The 20344-nt window shown below is 43.5% G+C and overlaps 1 pseudogene; it reads left to right on the top strand.

Annotated features, from left to right (window-relative positions):
• LOC132440339 (sal-like protein 4 pseudogene) overlaps positions 1–19510 on the top strand; it is an 89027-nt pseudogene extending 69517 nt beyond the window's left edge.
• The last annotated feature ends 834 nt before the right edge of the window (positions 19511–20344 follow it).

Genomic DNA, 20344 nt, shown 5'->3' with positions numbered 1-20344 from the left:
TATAGAGTAGATGAATGAGAGTCCAAGTACTCTAAACTCAGTCGCTGGGGCTTTTTCCTGGAAGCACCACTGTGTTTCAAGACAGAGGCCAGGATTCAAGTCCTGGGTCCTCAGACCCCTAGCTGTGTGATCATGAGTCTGCTCTTATACTCACTGGCTTCTTGGTTTCTTCCTCTGTGAGGGGGATAATAATACCTGCTTACCTACTGCCCAGTCAACAGGTATCTATAGAATATAATTACACTCCAGGTACCACGCTAGATGCCTGGAGCCAGCAGCCTCTCGTAGCTTATGTTCTAGTTTGAAATTGGACATGAACAAGTAACTGCAAGTGTGACATTGTCACAATGGAAAACTTCCCAGACGTATGGGCACATTCACCAGGGCACCTCACCTAGGCTGGGAGGTCAGGGAGGTTTTCATTGAGCAAGTTGTTTGAGCTGAGATGCAGAGGATGAATAGCAGTCAGACAGATGAAGGGGGAGGTGAGAGCTGGTCACGGTAAAGGCACAGTGGTGAGAAGACTCAGTGGGGGAGCATGTCGTGTGTTGAACCAAGAAGAGGACAGAGTGACCAGGAGCACAGAACCACACGGGGAAGGTGGAACAGACCATGCTTAGCCTCATGGGCTATAATAGATGGATTCTAAGAGGAAACAAAATGATAACTAAATGTTAACATTTCTTGGGCCAGGTGGCCTGGTCATCACCGTATGGGTATCATCTCATTTATCTCTCCCAACAGCCCCAAGGTCACATAACTATTTAATGGTGGAGCCGGAACCCAAACTCAGGCAGCCTGTCCCAGCCCCCTCCCGCTGTAACGTGCTTTATATAAAAACTCTGCAGACTCGAAGGCAGTAATGCCACTGTCATACATGGACAGTTTAAGCCCGAAAGGAGTCGTTTCTCCTTAATCTCTTTTGGATAGTTCTATTTTTGTAGAAGGTGTTTCCCGAGGCCACAGAGAATGTGAAAATAAAGAAATCAGCTTCTTTTTAAAGAAACTCCTGAGGAACAAATGATTCTTAGTCAGGCCGTTTCTCTCTCTGGTCAACATCCTGGCAGGAAACTTCCAAAGCAAAGAGACTTGCTAAGGAAGGAGTGTTTTCCTTGCCTATAATTTGACTTCCTGTTTTGCTTTCCAAAATTTGCATAGATTTTTAAAATGCTTTTAGGAAAAGTGGGTTGTTTTTTCATCTTTTCCCGGAGACAAGATTTATGTTGGTGAGAGATCAGCCACAGGAGTTGCACAGGACCAGCTAGCTTGAGTTGCCTGGATATAAACACGGCTACCTCCTCTTTGAAGCCTATTCTGTGTCCCTTTACCTATTCACTTAGAAATACCCACTCCTTCATATGTGCTCTCACTCTGGCCCCACGTATTCCTGTGGCACGTGGTCAAACTTATTTGTTTATGTGCCTGTCACTCTACCAACTGTCAGCTCCTTGGAGGCAGGAAATGTCTGACTCATGTGTTTATCCCAATGCTTACCCGGTGCCCAGCACACAGCAGCCGCTCAATAGATGCTTATAGAATGAATGAGCAATGACTGCTTGAAGGGTAGCAGCCTTGAGTTAGTGCCTACTTTGTGACAAGCACTATGCCAGTTGTTTGCATGCATCGTCTCTTTAAATTCTTATGAGTCTGCTAGGCAGTTTCTCTTATTCCCCACCTTTCAGGTAAGGAAACTGGGGCTCAGGGAGCTAAGCAAATCACACAGATAATAAACAGCTGAGCCAGGAGTCAAGCTCAGGTGTTCTTTCCCATTACATCTCTTTGCCTCTTCCCCTAAAGTGGCAGATGAAGGAAGTCAGCAGTTCAGAGCCTTTGCTGATCCTAACAGATACTGATGAGTTATTACCAGCTGTCTCCTATTTAGCATGATAAAGCTTGCTTTGGGGAACTCCGGCAGGATAACTGCCTTGATTTTCTGAGATCTTTCCTAGAAGAGGCTGCATGGAGCGGGGGACGGAAGGAGGCTGTGGGTCAACCAGCCGGGGTTCGGATCCTGGTTCTGTCACCAGCTGTTTGACTTTGGCAAGGCGTTCAGCAGTTCCGTGTCTCTCATAGAGGGACAACCACACCTACTGCACAAGAAAGTGAAGAGTCCATCAGAAGTTTCAAGCAGAGTTGCCGGCGCCCGGTGAGTGAGCACCGTATAAATGGTAGTTGTCTTTAATGTGAACATGCCCAAGAGGTGACAATGTCACTGCATCAGTGGCCTCTGGCTAGCCCTGTCCTCTAGCTTTAGCAGGCACACAGCATCAGGCACAGCTCAGTCCCTCTGCCTGTAACACCCTCCCCCTTATCAACTCGGATGGCTTGATCCTCTACAAGACACCTTCCCTTACCTCCTTTAACCCTGCTGCATGGTTGGTTTGTTGTTTATTTGGTGGTTGATTGGTAGTTGGTTGGTTTCTGGTTGGTTGTTAGTTGACTGGTATAAGGGGGATCTTGGAATCTTGACATAAGCCAGGGGATGACAAATTAGAATCTGCAGGCCAAATTTCTCTCTCCCCCTATTTTGGGCCACGAAATAACAAAGGTTTTTACATTTTTAAATAGCTGAAAACATTTTTTAAAAGAATACCATTTCGTGACAAATGAAAATCACATAAAATTCAAGCTTCAGTGTTCATAAATAAAGTTTTATTGAACTCAGTCATGCTCATTTGCTTACGTATTGTCTACAGCTGCTTTCCTGTTACAACGGCAGAACTGAGCAGTTGCAATAAAGATTGTATGGCCCCTAAAGCCTAAAATATTTCCTGTCTGGCCCTTTGCAAAAATAGTTTACCCATATCTAGCATAAGCAAATAGCAGCAGAAATACCCGACCAAACCTCTTCCCTTACCCCATCCCCCAAAACAGCCTCAGTTCAGAAATCCTTTCTGATTAACAAACTGCAAATACTGCCTGAGAACTTTACAGAGTGCACACCATTCTTCACACTTTGATTTTTATTGGACGTAATCACACCTGAGCTCGGTGCAGAGGAGAGAAAACAAGGTGGAAGTAAATGAGGAAGAGAAAGAAAGGGAAAGAGGGAGGCAGTGAGAAGACTAAGCAAAGTCATAAAGAAATTTGTTCCAAACAAGCAATAACGCCAGTTAGAGAAGATTAATTGAGCAAATGTTGTTGAAACAGTCTAGTATTTACTCAACTGAGGAACTGACCAGTTGACAGAGATGAACTCAAAACTCCTGGCAAAATTTGCCTGTTCCAGCACATGAGGTGAGGAGTGAGGTCTCTCTACGAGAAGTCACTGAATCCCTTATGAAGAAACAAGCAGCAATTTCAGTGGTAAAACCTTAATGTTAAAAGACTATAATAATCAACAAGGAAAGCCTCCATGGAAAAAAGATGAGGATATTATTTTTAAAAATAGAAATTAAGAAGTATACACATTCACTTGATTAGCATAAATCTTATTTTTTTGAGAGAAAGAAAACCCCCAGTGATGGTAACATCAGAAAAGATCTGGTTTTATCCTTGAAGCCTAGGAACCTCATAGCAAGATTTCTAGGCACAGGCATAGGGATGGTTAAAATACCAGAATAAGCCTAGCAAGGCATTTCTCCTTTTTAACATGAAGACCAGAGATGAAGACCACAGGAGCACAAGAGTTTGCCAAAGTCAAATCCCAGTGGGCTTTGTTTTTTCCGAGTATGCACTTGATACAGAGGAGAGGTGTAAACTAAAGGGGACTCACTGAGGGATGTGAAAAGCTGAAAAATCTCATTTCCTCACCTCCAAGGCACCTGCTAGTAACAAAAGAAGATAAAAAAGGAGAAAACAGAAAAGCAAAAAGCAAAGCAGTGCAAGCAAAAAGATGCATGCACCCCAATGTTCCTTGCAGCACTATTGACAATAGCCAGGACATGGAAGAAACCTAAATGTCCATCAGCAGAGGAATGGATAAAGAAGATGTGGCACATATATACAATGGAATATTACTCAGCCATAAAAAACTAAATAATGCCATTTGCAAGAACATGGATGGACCTAGAGATTGTCATACTGAATGAAGTAAGTCAGATAGAGAAAGACAAATAGCATATGATATCACTTATATGTGGAATCTAAAAAAAGGCTACAAGTGAACTTATCTACAAAACAGAAATAGAACCACAGATGTTGAAAATAAACTTATGGTTACCGGTGGGTAACTGGAAGATTGGGATTGACAAATACACACTACTATATATGAAATAGATAACTAATAAGAGCCTACTGTATAGCACAGGAAACTCTACTCAATACTCTGTAATGGCCTATATGGGAAAAGAATCTAAAAAAGAGTGGATATATGTGTATGTATAACAGATTCACTTTGCTGTACACCTAAAGCTAACACAACATTTTAAATCAACTCTACCCCAATAAAAATTATAAAACAAAACAAAACAAACAGAAAAAGGTGGTACAAACAAGAAGAATAGTATACCAGTTGCAATGCTGTCCACACCCTGGTTCGTTCAGCATTTGCTTGTGCTCCTGGCTCTCCCAATCCAGGGGTCCTTCATCTCCCATTTGGAAGAGTTTGTTCACAGGTTTATGCAAAAACTGTAAAGGGCACCCCAATGGTTGATTTCCACCAATTAAATAGCAAAAGGGGAAGAGGAAAATTAAAAGGAACCATTCTAATCAGTACTCCTGCAGACTGTCAAGGTGACCAAAGAACAAGCTAGTCTGAGAAACTGTCACAGCCAGGAGGAGCCTAAGCCATGACGACTAAATGTATTCGTGTCATGGATGGGGTCCTGGAACAGAAACAGGATATTGGGTAGAAACAAAAGAAATCCGATTAAAGTATGAACTTTGGTTAATAACATATCAGTATTGATTGATTGTGACAAATCTACCACAGTAACAGAAGATGCTAATACAGGAGAAAACCTTGTGCAGGGTATACGGGGACTCTGCGTTAGCGTCACAACTTTTCTGTAAATCTAAAGCTGATCTAAAACAATAAAGTTCATTTTTCCACAGAAGGAATTATTCATTCAGTGAACATTTAGCAAATGTCTACATAGCAGGCACCCTGCCATGAGTCTCACTTGAAGTCTGGAGTTCCCGTGAATTTGCATCCTCCAAACTTCCCAATTGTCTCACTACAGAAAGGGTTAAAGGAGTAAACTGTCCCCTTGACCTTGCAGTAACCAATGTCAGTGTTTTCCAAAGGTAAATAAATTCACTGTGAGATTTAATGGGTGTTAGAGAGAGAGGGAGAAGAGGGGTCATCTCTGGTTCAACAAATTTCAGAGAAGTTAGATTAAAACAAATTAAACACGTTTCTTTATTATAGCACCTCTCAGAGCCTTTATTTTGCTTATGCATATTGCAGCTATCCAAAAAATATCTATAGAATGCAGCATTTCCCCAATTTATTTAACTATGAAACTCTTTTATTGCAGAACACTTTTGGGGATTAGCTTCCTCCTGAAAATACTTTGGAAAACACTATGCAATCTAAAAAGAGGACTGAAATAGCTGAAAACTACCAAAGGAAAGGCCTGATACAGTGAATTGAAAAGAAACACGATGAAAATGATCTCGTTAGACATTACTGATTTTTAACCGGTTGCCTCAGGGACCTCAAGAGCCAGAAATTCTGCCAAACTAATTGCTGAAAATTTTTCATTTTATGCCCAAGGCCTTAAACAAGAGCCTAATGGACTATGTATCTTGTTAAATGTAACTGCACGAGGAAACTATTAACATTAGGCTCAGTTGATGTCCTTTGTGGCTGAACAAAAGGCATTTGTATCTCAATCCTTTGAAAAGTTACACAGATTTGGGTGGGCAATGAATATTTGGTCGAGATTGGTTACTGCAGAGATGAATAAATCATCCCTATCTTGGGGAACAAAGGCAATTCAGTTTGCAAATAGCTGCAGACACCCAAATGTACCTTGGACAGCTAGAATCTTAGGAACTCATTTATGGAAACTGTACATTTTATTCCTTTAGACATGCAACTTTCTGAACCTAAATTGCATTTTAATTTAATCAGTTTGGGCAGTTGTATCTCTTCAGCAGAGATTAAAATAATAATAGGCTCAGACGGTGGGGGGGGTGTCAGTGGTCTTACAAATTTGTTTCAAAATATAACACATGACAGGGGATAAGACTTGACTCTTGACAACACAGGCTTTGTTATGGGATACAGAAGTAGCATTTTTACCAACCTCTGACTGCCTTTAGCACAATCCTTGAAGAATTGGAAAAATCTTGCTTGAGATGCATTTAAAGTAGCAGAAAAATTATTCTTGAGGAAACAGAAGACCTGTGATAGCAGAATAGGGTAAGGAATCAGAATTCAGCAGAAAGAGTGCAGGCTTTCTCCAGGGTGAAAGAGGTGGGTTTGAATCCTAGACCCATCGCGTGGAAGCTGAGTAACCTTGGCCAAGTGACTTTTGGAACCTCATCTTCCTCATCAGAAAAATGGGAACAATAATATCACATTTGCAAGGTTGTTGTAACAGAGACAGGGTTTGCAAAGTGCCTTTTATGGTACTGGACACCTACTATACCCTTAGTAAATGTTTACTCTAATAAGAAGGTACCATCTTCAATCTTAAACAGCAGAGTTTAGCAAGGATTCGAGCAAGTACTGGAGCATCACCACAGAACAACTGGAAACCATGTTTATAAGAAACAGAGGAGGGAAAATTTTTCAGGCCAGCTAAAAGTGAATGCTGTATGGAAAGAACAACTTAATTTGCATCAGCAGGGTTTTGGAAGGCAGGCAAGACTAATAAACTTTTAGCCATTTGGCATAACTGAACTCAATTACAGTGGTTCTGCTTAAGTCAAGTTTGTCAAATGGGCTTCTCTGTACTTCTCAGATCAAAACCTTCTAAAACTAGTAACTTCCTAGACTCAAATAAGAAAACTATTGGATCCTCAAAAATGATACAATGAAAGGGAACCAAGGAAATGTTTCCTAAAGTACATTCTGCGTGTTATTCAGGGGGAAAATCATGGAATTATATAATTTAGGAGCTGTTGGGTTAAACAAAGTTAAGCCAGTTTCTAGGCTTCTTTGAAAAGTAATGCATATATATTCAACACATGATAAAAATTCAAACAGTAGAAAAGCACATAAAATGAAAGTAAGATTTCTTCTCACTTCACCTTCTGTCCCCCAGTTCTTCACAAAATCAAGAATTGTACCAGTTTCCTGTTCTTCCAGAATCATTGTACACATCTATAAGCATCTTATTTAATCAATATATAGCTAGATATAGGTAAATAGCTTACATAAGTGGTAGCACACTAAACACACTTCTGCATCTTTCTTTCTTCACTTAATATATCTCGGGGGAAATATTGGTTCACTTGGATCAGTAGTTTTCAACTGGGGATGATGTTAGATACATCTTTGATTGTCACATCTTGGGGGGTGTGGGTACCGCAGGCAACTAGTGGGTAGAGTTCAGGGATGCTGCTAAATATCCTACAGTGCACAGAACAACCTCCTACAATAAAGAATTATCTAGCCCAGAGCAGCAATGGTGCCGCTGAAATCTTGGTTTAGATCTATATCATTCTTTCTAATGGGCACATACTATTCCACTATATGGTTGAATCATAATTTGTATAACCAGTGCAATATAGTGGTCGTTTAGGTTATTTCAAGTCTTTGATTAGAAAAAGAAATCTGAAATGAATATTCTCATGCAATTGCAGAAGCATATCTATAAGATAATATTCTGTAAGCAGAAGGAGGGAGTCAAAGTTTGTGTGTATTTTTATCATAAATATTGTCAGTCGTCCTCCAAAGATAATATAGCAATTTACATTGCCTTCAACAATGCATGCAAATTCCTGTTTCCTCATATCCTACCCAAAACAGTGTAGTAACATGATTTTCTTTATTTGCCAATCTGGTTTAAATAGTGATAGTTTTAAAATTTGTGTTTACTTATAAGTGAACTTGAACTTTTTTTCATACATTTAAAATCCATCAGTTATTTCTGTAAACTATCTGATCAGTTTTATTTAATACAACACTTCTCAGAGACTTTAATATGATCATCTGTATTGTGACTTTCCAAGAGATAGTGTTCAACATTTCCCAACTTTTATCCTTATAACCTTATTTTTAATAAATCACTTTCAGTAAACATGGTTCTGTAAAACACTCTTGAAAATTACTGAAAACAAGATACCAGAATAAAATTGACTTGTGAAAGGACTTTGAAAATTGTCCAAAGAATGTATAATAGTGATAATTATTTGGTGGCATTTTTAGCAGATCTGGAAACCCCTAACTCATGGTTAGAAGCAAGATCAATGAAAACTTGAGTTTTATAGACCCCTGTCAGTACTCATCAGGATTCTTTTCCTTGCAGACTAAAATCCAGTTGACTGAAACCCAACCAGCTCAAACTAAGCTAGGCAAAAACCAAACCAAATCCAAACAAAACAATTTATTTGCTCATATAAATAAGCTTTGGGAAGGTCTTCGATTAAGCTGTGCCTCAAGCATAAGAGGTGCCAAGAACTCAGAATGTGAGGTTTTCCTCTCTTGCTCTCTCGCTTTTCCCTGCTCCTCTGTTCAGGTTTATTCTTTCAGCTGAGACACTCGTCGTTTCTATCCCCAGTATTTCACTACTTCACCATCAGAGAGATTGAAACACTTGCTCTCAGGCCCCAGGTTCAGAAGTACCAGGGAAGAGCTGGCTTATTGCCCATATCTGAGCCAAACAGTGGTGCCAGGGCCAGTAACCATGAGGAGGCTGAGCGCCCATTAGTGCCTCGTGATGGCAGTAGGAGAGGAGCTTTGCCGAGAAAAAGAACAAAGAGCGGTTCTCTTTCACCAATAGATGACATGACATCCTCCATGTTAACAGAAGAGACAGAAACATCCCTGGAGAGTATAATCATCGTGAACTAAGTGAAACTTGGCAAAGAAATTTTAAAGAATTTAATATTCAATGTCCTTGTGCAGCTTGTACAGATTTGCTAATGTTAAAAACAGCATCAGACACTGGAAAAAAGGTTCTTAATTCACTGGATTTGGACAGGTGAAGTAACAAATAACAAAAGGATTGCCAGCTGTGGGCCTTATGTAGATTTATAAGCAAGCCTTGCAAGATACAGAAAACCAATTCTCTGCTTCACATTCAAACGGCTAGAATAGTACCGAATGGGGAAAACTGGACTACTCAGTACAATAGTTTGAGCATTTATAAGTTGTATTAGCTTTCTATCCTCCCCGCCCCCCCACTTTTTTTTTTTTTGGTACATGGGCCTGTCACTGTTGTGGCCTCTCCCGTTGCGGAGTACAGGCTCTGGACGCGCAGGCTCAGCGGCCATGGCTCATGGGCCCAGCCGCTCCGCGGCATGTGGGATCTTCCCGGACCGGGGCACGAACCTGTGTCCCCTGCATCGGCAGGCGGACTCCCAACCACTGTGCCACCAAGGAAGCCCCCGCCCCCCCACTTTTAAAATTGAAGTATAGTTGATACTGTGTTAATTTCAGGTTACAGCAAAGTGATTTAGTTATATACACACTTTTTTTTCAGATTATTTTCCATTATAGGTCATTACGAGATATTGAATATAGTTCCCTGAGTGATACAGTAAAACCCTTGTTGCTTATCTATCTCACGTATAGTAGTTTATATCTGTTAATCCCATATTCCTAATTTATCCCTCCCCCCTCCCTTTCCCCTCTGGTAACCATAAGTTTGTTTTCTATGTCTGTGAATCTGTTTCTGTTTTGTATATAGATTCATTTGTATTCTTTTTTAGATTCTGCATATAAGTAATATCATATAATATTTGTTTTTCTCTGTCTGACTTCCTTCACTTAGTATGATATCCTCTAGATCCATCCATGTTGCTGCAAATGGCAATATTTCATTCTTTTTTATGGCTGAGTAATATTCCATTGTGTGTATCATATATATATATATATATATATGTGTGTGTGTGTAATCTTCTTAAACCAGTTGTCTGTTGATAGGCACTTGAGTTGTTTCCATGTCTGGCTATTATAAATAGTGCTGCTATGAACACTGGAGTGTATGTATCTTTTCCAATTAGCGTTTTCATCTTTTCCAGATATATGCCCAGGAGTGGGATTGCTAGATCATATGATAACTCTATTCTTAGTTTTTTAAGGAACTTTCATACTCTTTTCCATAGCAGCTGCACAAATTTACATTTCCACTGACAGTGTATGAAGGTTCCCTTTTCTCTACACCCTCTCCAGCATTTATTATTTGTAGACTTTTTGAAGATAGCCTTTCTGACCAGTGTGAGATGATACTTCGCTGTGGTATTGATTTGCATTTTTCTAATAATTAGCAATGTTGAGCATCTTTTCCTGTGCCTGTTGGCCATCTGTATGTCTTCTTTGGAGAAATGTCTATTTAGGTCTTCTGCCCATTTTTTGATTGGGTTGTTTGGTTTTTTTGATATTGAATTGTATGAGCTGATGGTATATATTGGATATTAACTTCTTGTCAGTTGCATTGCATCATTTGCAAATATTTTCTCCCATTCCGTAGGTTGTCTTTTCATTTTGGTGATTGTTTCCTTTGCTGTGCAAAAGCTTTTAAGTTTGATTAGGTCCCATTTGCTTATTTTTGCTTTTATTTCTTTTGCCTTGGGAGGCTGATCTAAGGAAATATTGCTACAATTTATGTCTGAGAACGTTTTGCCTATTTTCTCTTCTAGGAGTTTTATGATGTCATGTCATATTTAGGTCTTTAAACCATTTTGAGTTTATTTTTTTAAATGGTGTGAGGGAGTGCTCTAATTTCATTGAATAACATGTAGCTGTCCAGCTTTCCCAATACCACTTGCTGAAGAGACTGTCTTTTCTCCACTGTATATTCTTGTCTCCTTTGTTGTAGATTAATTGACCATAGGTGTGTGGGTTTATTTCTGGGCTCTCTATTCTGTTCCATTGACCTATATGTCTGTTTTTGTGCCAGTATCATGCTGTTTGTTTGTTTTTTTCTTAAACTGTTTTTTTTAAAATTTATTATTTGGCTACGTCGGGTATTAGTTGTGGCACGCAGGATCTTTCATTGTGATGTGTGGGCTCTTCATTGTGGTGCACAGGCTTCTCTCTAGTTGTGGCACGTGGGCTCCAGAGCACATGGGCTCTCTAGTTGTGGTACGCGAGCTCAGTAGTTGGGGCACCCTGGCTTAGTTGCCCTGTGGCATGTGGGATCTTAGTTCTGTGACCAGAGATCGAACGGGTGTCCCCTGCATTGCAAGATGGATTCTTTTTTTTTTTTTTTTTTTGCGGTACGCAGGCCTCTCACTGCTGTGGCCTCTCCCGTTGTGGAGCACAGGCTCTGGACGTGCAGGCTTAGCGGCCATGGCTCACAGGCCCAGCCGCTCCGCGGCATGTGGGATCCTCCTGGACCGGGGCACGAACCCGTGTCCCCTGCATCGGCAGGCGGACTTTCAACCGCTGCGCCACCAGGGAAGCCCCCGCAAGATGGACTCTTAACCACTGGACCACCAGGGAAGTCCATCATGCTGTTTTAATTACTGTAGCTTTGTGGTATTGTCTGAAGTCTGGGAGGGTTATGCCTCCAGCTTTTTTCTTTTTCCTCAGGATTGCTTTGGCAATTCTGGGTCTTTTGTGCTTCCATATAAATTTTAGAATTATTTGTTCTAGTTCTGTGAAAAATGTCATGGGTATTTTGATAGGGATTGCATTAAATCTGTAGATTGCTTTGGATAGTATGGCCGTTTTAACAATATTAATTCTTCCAATCTAAGAGCATGGGATATCTTTCCATTTCTTTGAGTCATCTTCAATTTCCTTTATCAATGTTTCATAGTTTTCAGCATATAGTTTTCAGTTTTATAGTTAACTCTTTGGTTAAGTTTATTCCTAGTTTTTTTGTTGCTGTTGTTGTTGATGTTTGTTTGCTTTGATGCAATTTTAAATGTTTTTTCTATCTTCTTTTTGATATTTCATTTTAGTATAATTGTAAGAAATGCAACAGATTTCTGTATATTAGTCTTGTATCCTGCTACCTTGATGAATTCATTTATTAGTTCTAATAGTTTTTGTGTGGAGTCTCTAGGGTTTTCTATATAGAGTATCATGTCATCTACAAACAGTGACAGTTTTACCTCTACCCTTCCAATTTGGATACCTTTTATTTCTTTTTCTTGTCTGATTGCTGTGGCTAGGACTTCTAATACTATGTTGAATAGAAGTGGTGAGAGTGGGAATCCTTGTCTTGTTCCTGAATTTAGCAGGAAGGCTTTCATCTTTTCACCAGTGAGTATTATGTTGGCTGTGGCTAGTCATAAATGGTTTTTATTTTGTTTAGATATGTTCCCTCTGTACCCACTTTGGTGAGAGTTTTTATCATGAACGGATGTTGAATTTTATCAAATGCTTTTTCTGCATCTATTGAGATGATCATGTGGCTTTTGTCTTTTCTTTTGTTAATGTGGTGTATCACATTGATTGATTTGCATATATTGAACATCCTTGTGACCCTGGAATGGGTCCAACTTGATCATGGTGTATGATTCTTATGTCGTTGGATTTGGTGGGTTTTTTTTTAATGTCTTATTATTTTCAATAGCTTTAATTATATATTTAAATTAGAATCCCTGATTCTTAAAAACCTTAATTTCCAGTGACAACCAAGAGGCAAGTAATAGTTACCAAAATCTGGAGAAACTATTTTAGATGATTTTTAGAACATAATTATTCTTATGGTTTACCTAAAAGCTCTTATCTCATTTATATTTAAAGTTTCATCATATCAAGTTATTTTTCTTGCTGACAAATTTGCAACAGATATAACAAGACTTCATTGAACTTTTATTAAACCTAGATGCAGTGAAAGTACTATACTTAATGTTGATGGCTCTAAAGACATGTCTATATTAATTAGATCAACAAACTTAAACATTAATACCAGGTATTAATTTAATACTATGTATTTCCCAGTTCACATGAACCTGAAACTCATTTAGCTTAATTTCTCTTGTATTTAGAATGGTTTGGTTTGTAAGCGCTTACTTTTCTTTAAGCCAATTAAATAGAGCTCATTTACAGATTAACCTCAGCAATGTTATCCAAAGACAAACAAACAGAGAGACATCATAGTTCTCATTTCAAAATTTCAGCCCTGAGTCAGGTACAGCAATGTAAAACCCATCAGTTTACAAAAGAGGATTAAAGTTGGTTTTCTGGCAGATGGAACAAATCAAGCTCACTTGTCTAGATGGCTTGTCTAGATGGCTAAACCCTTTCTACTAATATTTATGGAAAACAAGTCAAGTTCTAAATTACTGTACCCGCTTTTTCGAAATTTGCATTTTGAAAAGATGGCAGAGGTAAGGGCTCTCGAGAAGACCAGATAGACATTTGTATCTCAAAGATACAGGCAAGTTTCTCCTGGAATGACTTTGTTTCCCCTTTGTTTAGCATTTACAAGCCTCTTAAGATCTCCCATATTTATTAGAAAATCAATCAATTTGTTCCCCGCTGTCAATGTTACCCAGCCCCCCTGTGGGGAAATCAGAATCCGATGCCTCAAGTGCAAGGAAGTCTGATGGCCTCTTACAAGATATTGGGGCAAGGGAAATTGCCCTGCTGCATAAGTGGCTCCCGGTCCAAATTGGGTGCCTTGTCTGGTCTTAGATGGTGATACTAAACCAGGTCGCTGTGCCCCGGAGGTTACCATAGAAACTTCTATTTGGTCCCCTTGGGTAGGGGAAACAGGAGGCAGTGAATATGTTGGCGGCATGGGAGGGGGCAGTTGGAACAACTGCCAGTGCCGCCAGCTCGGCCACTGGGGGAGCTGGATAGGCTGGAGGGGGCTTTCAGTTTTGAAATAACATGTCTCCACTCTCATTTTTTTCTATTCACTTGTAGAACAGGTTTCCCCTTGGGTTTCCTTTCAGATCCCTGAACCATAAGGTGGCAGCCCTCTGACTCCTTTTCCTCCTGATGCAATATAGCGTAAATGCTCCTACATATGGAAGCTCAACTCTTTTCCCTGCTCTTTTTTTTTAATAAATTTATATATTTATTAATTTATTTTTGGGTGTGTTGGGTCTTCATTGCGGTGCACGGGCTTCTCATCTCGGTGGCTTGTCTTGTTGCGGAGCACAGGCTCTAGGTGCGCGGGCTTCAGTAGTTGTGGCATGCAGGCTCAGTAGTTGTGGCTTGCGGGCTGTAGTGCGCAGGCTCAGTAGTTGTGACACACAGGCTTAGTTGCTCTGCGGCATGTGGGATCTTCCTGAACCAGGACTTGAACTCATGTCCCCTGCATTGACAGGCGGATTCTTAACCACTGCACCACCAGGGAAGTCCTTCCCTGCTCTTCTGCAGAACATTTCTAACTGTGAGATTGTGTAATAATTGAGTGAGCCATTCAGGGGCCATCGTTCTTCTGATCCTAACATATATTGGGTCCACACCCTATTACAATAATACATCATGTCTTTCTTAGTCATAGGCTCACGGGTATGTTTTGCCCATTTATCTAATATATTCCCCAAAGGGCTCTCCTTCAGGATAGATATTTTCCACTTTTAAAAGTTTGATAACATCAAGACAGAGAAGACGCAGACAAATTCCAACACACAAGGCACAAATTCTAGCACTGATGCACACAAAACCAAGACAAGACCAACGAACCAGTTCCCAAATCGGGTAGACTTACCCTACAAAACCAATGAACTAGTTCCCAGTGAACCGCTTCCCAGAATCAGGTAGAGTCCAACAACAATTCCCCCCTCTAGCAGGGTACCCCCACCAGATTGGCTTTCCCATAAAGGAAAAACTCAGACTGAGGGGGAAATATGTTCCTAGCGTGCATGCCGGAGTGACTTACCCTCCAGAATCGAATCGAGTGCATCGACTTGTAGCCCCAGATGGAACCGAAGTTCCCGAAATGGAAGTTTGTTGGTTCCTTGCCTCAACTGCCAAGTGCTGGGGTAGCTGGTGCCGCTTCAAGGGAACTTTGAAGGGAAGATCCTCAGGACAATGGTCCTGGCAGCTGCTAGGGCCCTGCCCCAGTATTCCCTGAGCGGGGCCAGCTAGCCATGAGCAGCAAGGCTCCTGGCTGGCTAAGCCAAATTTGTTACTGCGTCCAAGCTCACCCTGCTCGCTGGACGACAGGCGAACGAATCGGAGATGAGGTGTTGAGGCAAAGGAATACAACTTTATTTGGAAATCTGGCAGACTGAGAAGATGGCAGACTAGTGTCTCTGAAAAACCATCTTATCTGGGCCTGGATGCCAGTTTCTTTTATAGAATCAGAGAGGGAGAGGCGGTGAGGAAGTGAAGTAAAAGGGCCATCAGTCTTGCAAAACATCTCCTGGAATCTAGATGCGGTTTTGTAATAGCTTTCTGTTTGCTGCTCTAACATTACCACAAGCTTAGTGGCTTACAGGATACAAATTTATCTTACAGTTCTGGAGGTCAGCAGTACAAAATGGGTCCCAGTGCTAAAATCAAGGTGCTGGCAGGGCTGCATTCCCTTCTAGAGACTTCAGGGGAGAATCGGCTTCCTTGCCTTTTCCAGTTTCTAGAGGCTGCCCACATTCCTTGGCTCTGGTCCCTTCCCCCCATCTTCAAAGCCAGCAGGTTCAGCCTTTCTCACATCACATCATTCTGACTCACTTCCATTGTCACATTTCTTTCTCTGGCTCTGTCTCCTCTTCTGCCTCCCTCTTCTACTTTTAAGGACTCTTGTGATTGCATTGTGCCCATGTGGATAATTCAAGATAATTTCTCTATGTTGAGGTTGGCTGATTAGAAACCTAGATTCCACCTTCAATCTTTTTTAAAAATTAATTAATTAATTTGGTTGCTCCAGGGCTCCTTAGTTGCAGCAGGCAGGCTCCTTAGTTGCGGCTTGCAGGCTCCTTAGTTGTGGCATACGAACTCTTAGCTGCAGCGTGTGTGTGGGATCTAGTTCCCTGACCAGGGATCAAACCCGGGCCCCCTGCATTGGGAATGTGGAGTCTTCACCACTGCACCACCAGGGAAGTCCCCATCTTCAATCTTAATTCGCCTTTGCCATGTAATGTGCCACGTTCAATGGGGATTAGGATGCAGACATATTTGAGGAGGCATTATTCTACCTACCACACAAATTAAGAACTTAAAGACAGCATCAGGAATTTACTGGGACATGCGCGTTCCTGCCGAAAGGGGGGTGAATTTCCCAGCTCCAGGAATTTGTGGCAGAGTGGGCAAATAACCGCGGCTCTCCAGGAGCCCCATGCTCGCACCACGTTGAGGCGCCAAGCAGGCGAAACCGCAACACATCACCTGGGAGGAGGACCAGGGCGACCAGGAGGACAGCAGCCGCAGCAGGGAGCCCCGGAGCATGCATACGCGGCGCCGGCGGCGGGGAGCCGGGTGCTCCAATGAACTCCCCAGGGGGTGGCGGTGACGTGACTGTGGACCGAGCAGGGATAAAGAGGCCTCGGCGGGAGGAGACTCACATCTGTGAGAAACGCCGTGCCAAGTTGTTCAGTTTCTCAGAATTCTTAGACCATAAGAAAAATCGCACTAAACATCCACCTGTCCTCATCATGAACGACAGCGAGGGGCCGGTGCCTTCAGAAGATTTCTCCGGGGCTGTGCTGAGCCACCAGTCACACAGCCCAAGCAGGAAGGATGGTCACAGAGAGGATGATGGCAGCTCAGGGGACACGAAGGAGAAGCCGGGGCAGAGTCCGTCGTGTACTTCAAGACGGAGGCCGCCCTGCCACCCACACCTCAGGACATAAGCTATTTACCCAAAGGCAAAGTGGCCAACACCAATGTCACGCGTCAAGCACCACGGGGCACCAAGGCGGCCGTGAACCGGCGGAGCGCGGACGCGCCCCCAGCCCTGCTGCCCGGCGCCAGCAGCATCCCCTGGGTCCTCGAGCAGATCCTGTGTCTGCAGCAGCAGCAGATCCAGCTCGCGGAGCAGATCTGCATGCAGGTGAACCTGTGGACCTCCCACGCCCTCAACTCCAGCGGCGTGGCCGGAGCCGACTCCCTGAAGACGCTGGGCGGCCACGTGTCCCAGCAGGCTTCGGCGGCTGTGGCTGTACTCATCCGGAAAGCGGGGAGCCCAGCTTTGCCCCCTGAACACCTTGAAACCAGCCAAGCTACCTCACACCAGCATCCCTTCCGTTGCCAGCTCCGCGTCCCCGGCGCTGACGCCCTTCTCCCTGAAGCCAGATGGGACCCAGGTACTCCCCAGTGTCCTGTCGCGCCCCTCGGGGGTGTTGCTACCTCAAGCCCCAGGCTCTGTGCTCTTCCAGAGCCCCTTCTCCGCCATGGCATTAGACCCGTCCAAGAAAGGGAAAGGAAGCCACTGAGTGTCTCCCCGGTACATGTCAAACCCAAGGACAAAGTCCTCTACAAGCACAAGTGTAAGTACTGTAGCAAGGTTTTGGGGACTGATAGCTCCTTGCAGATCCACCTCCGCTCCCACACTAGAGAGAGACCCTTCGTGTGCTCTGCCTGCGGCCACTGGTTCACCACAAAGGGCAGCCTCAAGGCGCACTTCCATCAGCATCCCCAGGTGAAGGCAAACCCCCAGCTGTTTGCCAAGTTCCATGACAAGATGGCGTCAGGCAGTGGCCTTCCCTACGCGCTCTCTGGCCCTGTCTCCGTAGATGAATATCTCTAAGGAGAGCCCATCTTTGCGATAGGGACCCCCAATGTAGGGCTACCTCAGAATCTCTCTTTGGGGACTAACCCCAAGGACCTCATGGTGGCCCATTGCCCAACAATCTGCAGCCCAGGCCTTCTCCGGAAAGTGAGGGTAGATCCATCCTACCCGGGGTGAGGTTAAACCATAATCCCCTGAGGGTTGGTGGCTTCCAAGGGAGCGGGACACCTGAGCTGGGGTCAGAGACCCTGAAATTTCAGCAGCTGGTGGAGAACATCAACAAGACCACCACCGATCCCAACGAATGTCTCATATGCCACCGTGTCTTAAGCTGCCAAAGTTCCCTCATAATGCATTACTGCACCCACACCGGGGAGAGGCTGTTCCAGTGTAAGATCTGTGATTGAGCCTTCTCCACCAAAGGCAACCTGAAGACGCACTTTGGGGTGCACTGGACCAACACGTCCATAAAGATGCAGCATTCGTGCCCCATCCGCCAGAAGAAGTTTACCAACGCGGTCATGCTGCAGAAGCATATTCAGATGCACACGGGTGGTCAGATTCCCAACACGCCTCTGCCGGAGAATCCCTGTGACTATATGTGTCCCGAGCCAATGATGGTCGATGAAAATGTCAGTACAAGCATTGTCTGTCATGATGATGTCGAGAGCATCGATGTAGATGAAGTCTGCTCCCAGGAGGCCCCTGGCAGCTCCTTGAAGCTCCCCATGCCCCTTCCCAGCATCCACTCGCCATCACCTACTCTAGGGCTGGCCTCGGTGGCTTCCCTAGATGCCCTGGGGAAGGCGGGTCTCGCTGGTCTTGTCCTGCAGCGACAGAGCAGCCGAGAAAATGGTTCGGTGGAGAGTGATGGCTTGACCAACGACCCTTCCTCCTCAGTGATGGGGGACCAGGAGTATCTGAGCCGAGGTCCAGATGTCCTGGAGACCACGTCCTTCCAGGCAGTCTCCCCAGCCAATAGCCAAGCGGAGAGTGTCAAGTCCAAGTCTCCCGATGCTGGTGGCAAAGTGGAGAGCTCCGAGAACAACCGCACTGAGATGGAAGGTCAGAGCAGTGGCCCACCGACATTTATCTGAGCCCAGCCAACCTATGTCAAAGTTGAAGTTCCTGGTGCATTTGTTGGTCCTGCGACCATGTCCGCAGGTATGACACCCTTGTTAGCGGTCAAGCCCCGAAGACAGGCCAAGCAGCACAGCTGCACAAGGTGCAGGAAGAACTTCTCACCTGCGAGCGCGCTTCAGATTCACGAGCAGACGCACACTGGGGAGAAGCCTTTCGTGTGTAACATTTGTGGGCCAGCTTCTACCACCAAAGGCAACTTGAAGGTCCATCATATGACGCATGGGGCCAACAAGAGCTCAGCACGCCGTGGCAGGAAGCTGGCCATGGAGAACACCATGGCTCTATTAGGAACGGACAGAAAGAGGGTCCCCGAGATATTTCCCAAGGAAATCCTGGCCCCTTCAGTGACGGTGGACCCTGTTGTGTGGAACCAGTACACCACCATGCTCAACGGTGACCTGGCCATGAAGACCAACGAAATCTCCGTGATCCAGTGTGGTGGCGTTCCCACCCTCCCAGTGTCGCTGGGGGCCAGGTCTGTGGTGAATAACACTGCTACCTCCAAGATGGATGGCTCCCAGTCGGCCATGAGTGCCGAGATGGAGAAGCCGGGAGCTGCCGACAGCATCCCCAAACACCAGTTCCCTCACTTCCTGGAGGAAAACAAGATGGCCACCAGCTACGCTACAGGAGAGCGCACGTCGAAGGAGCAGTGCAATGACCTCTCTAGAACTGTACCTTTTTTGTTTGTTTTCCTTAAAGATCCCCATCTCCTCCAGTTTTCTTCCTGATGTGCAAATAATGTTTTGAGTTGTGGTCGCAACCTCAGGCACATCCTACAGTCACAATGTTGCTATGCTGCTTTGCAAAAACAAACAAACAAAAAGAAAAAAAATCATACTAAAACAAATACAGACTAGTAATTTTTTTTAATTTTGGAAAGAAGCGACTCTTGCAGAGTACTTTTGTTACTTGCAACAAACTATATACATAAAACCTTTGTACAACCTAGAGTAACTGTTTCCAAAGACTGTCACCTATTTCAAGTTGGAAGGTGTTGAACCACCATGGAGAAGACAACTGTTTTGCCTGTTTGGGGGTTGGGAGTGGGTAGGTGGGTACTGTGTACTTACTTCTGGGGTGACTGTATGCTGGTAAATGGACGTCTGTTTAGGGACCTGTTTTGTATTCTCCCAACACTACACCCATTTTTCTCTTCTTTTTTGAATGTACTTTTTTTTTTTTTAAACCAAGGTTGTAGAATTCCAAATTTTTTTTCAACCTTGGAAGCTTAAGTAGAATGCCCTAAAGTGGACGGATTTTAGTCCTTAGAGAGTCAACATGTGTGTTGCTGCTTATTTAAATGCAGTTCAGTTGGAGCCCCAAGAGTGCCAAGGTCCTCCCTATGCTTTCCAGATGCCCTTCTTCTTCCTAAAACCAGGAGAGAGGAGCACCTGAGCAGGGAATCTCAGGTGACTTAATTTAGTTCACCAGTGCCTACTCTGAAGAGCTGGGTATCCGTTCTTGCAGAAACAAGCTCACCAGAAGGGCATGTTTTCTTATTATATACTAATAACTTCTTATACTAATTTGTACCAGAAGTTCCTTGATTGTGACTTATGCCA

The sequence above is a fragment of the Delphinus delphis genome, chromosome 17 (assembly GCF_949987515.2).
Source record: "Delphinus delphis chromosome 17, mDelDel1.2, whole genome shotgun sequence".
In the NCBI taxonomy this organism is placed as follows: Eukaryota; Metazoa; Chordata; class Mammalia; order Artiodactyla; family Delphinidae; genus Delphinus; species Delphinus delphis.
This window is presented reverse-complemented; position numbering and strand designations above follow the sequence as displayed.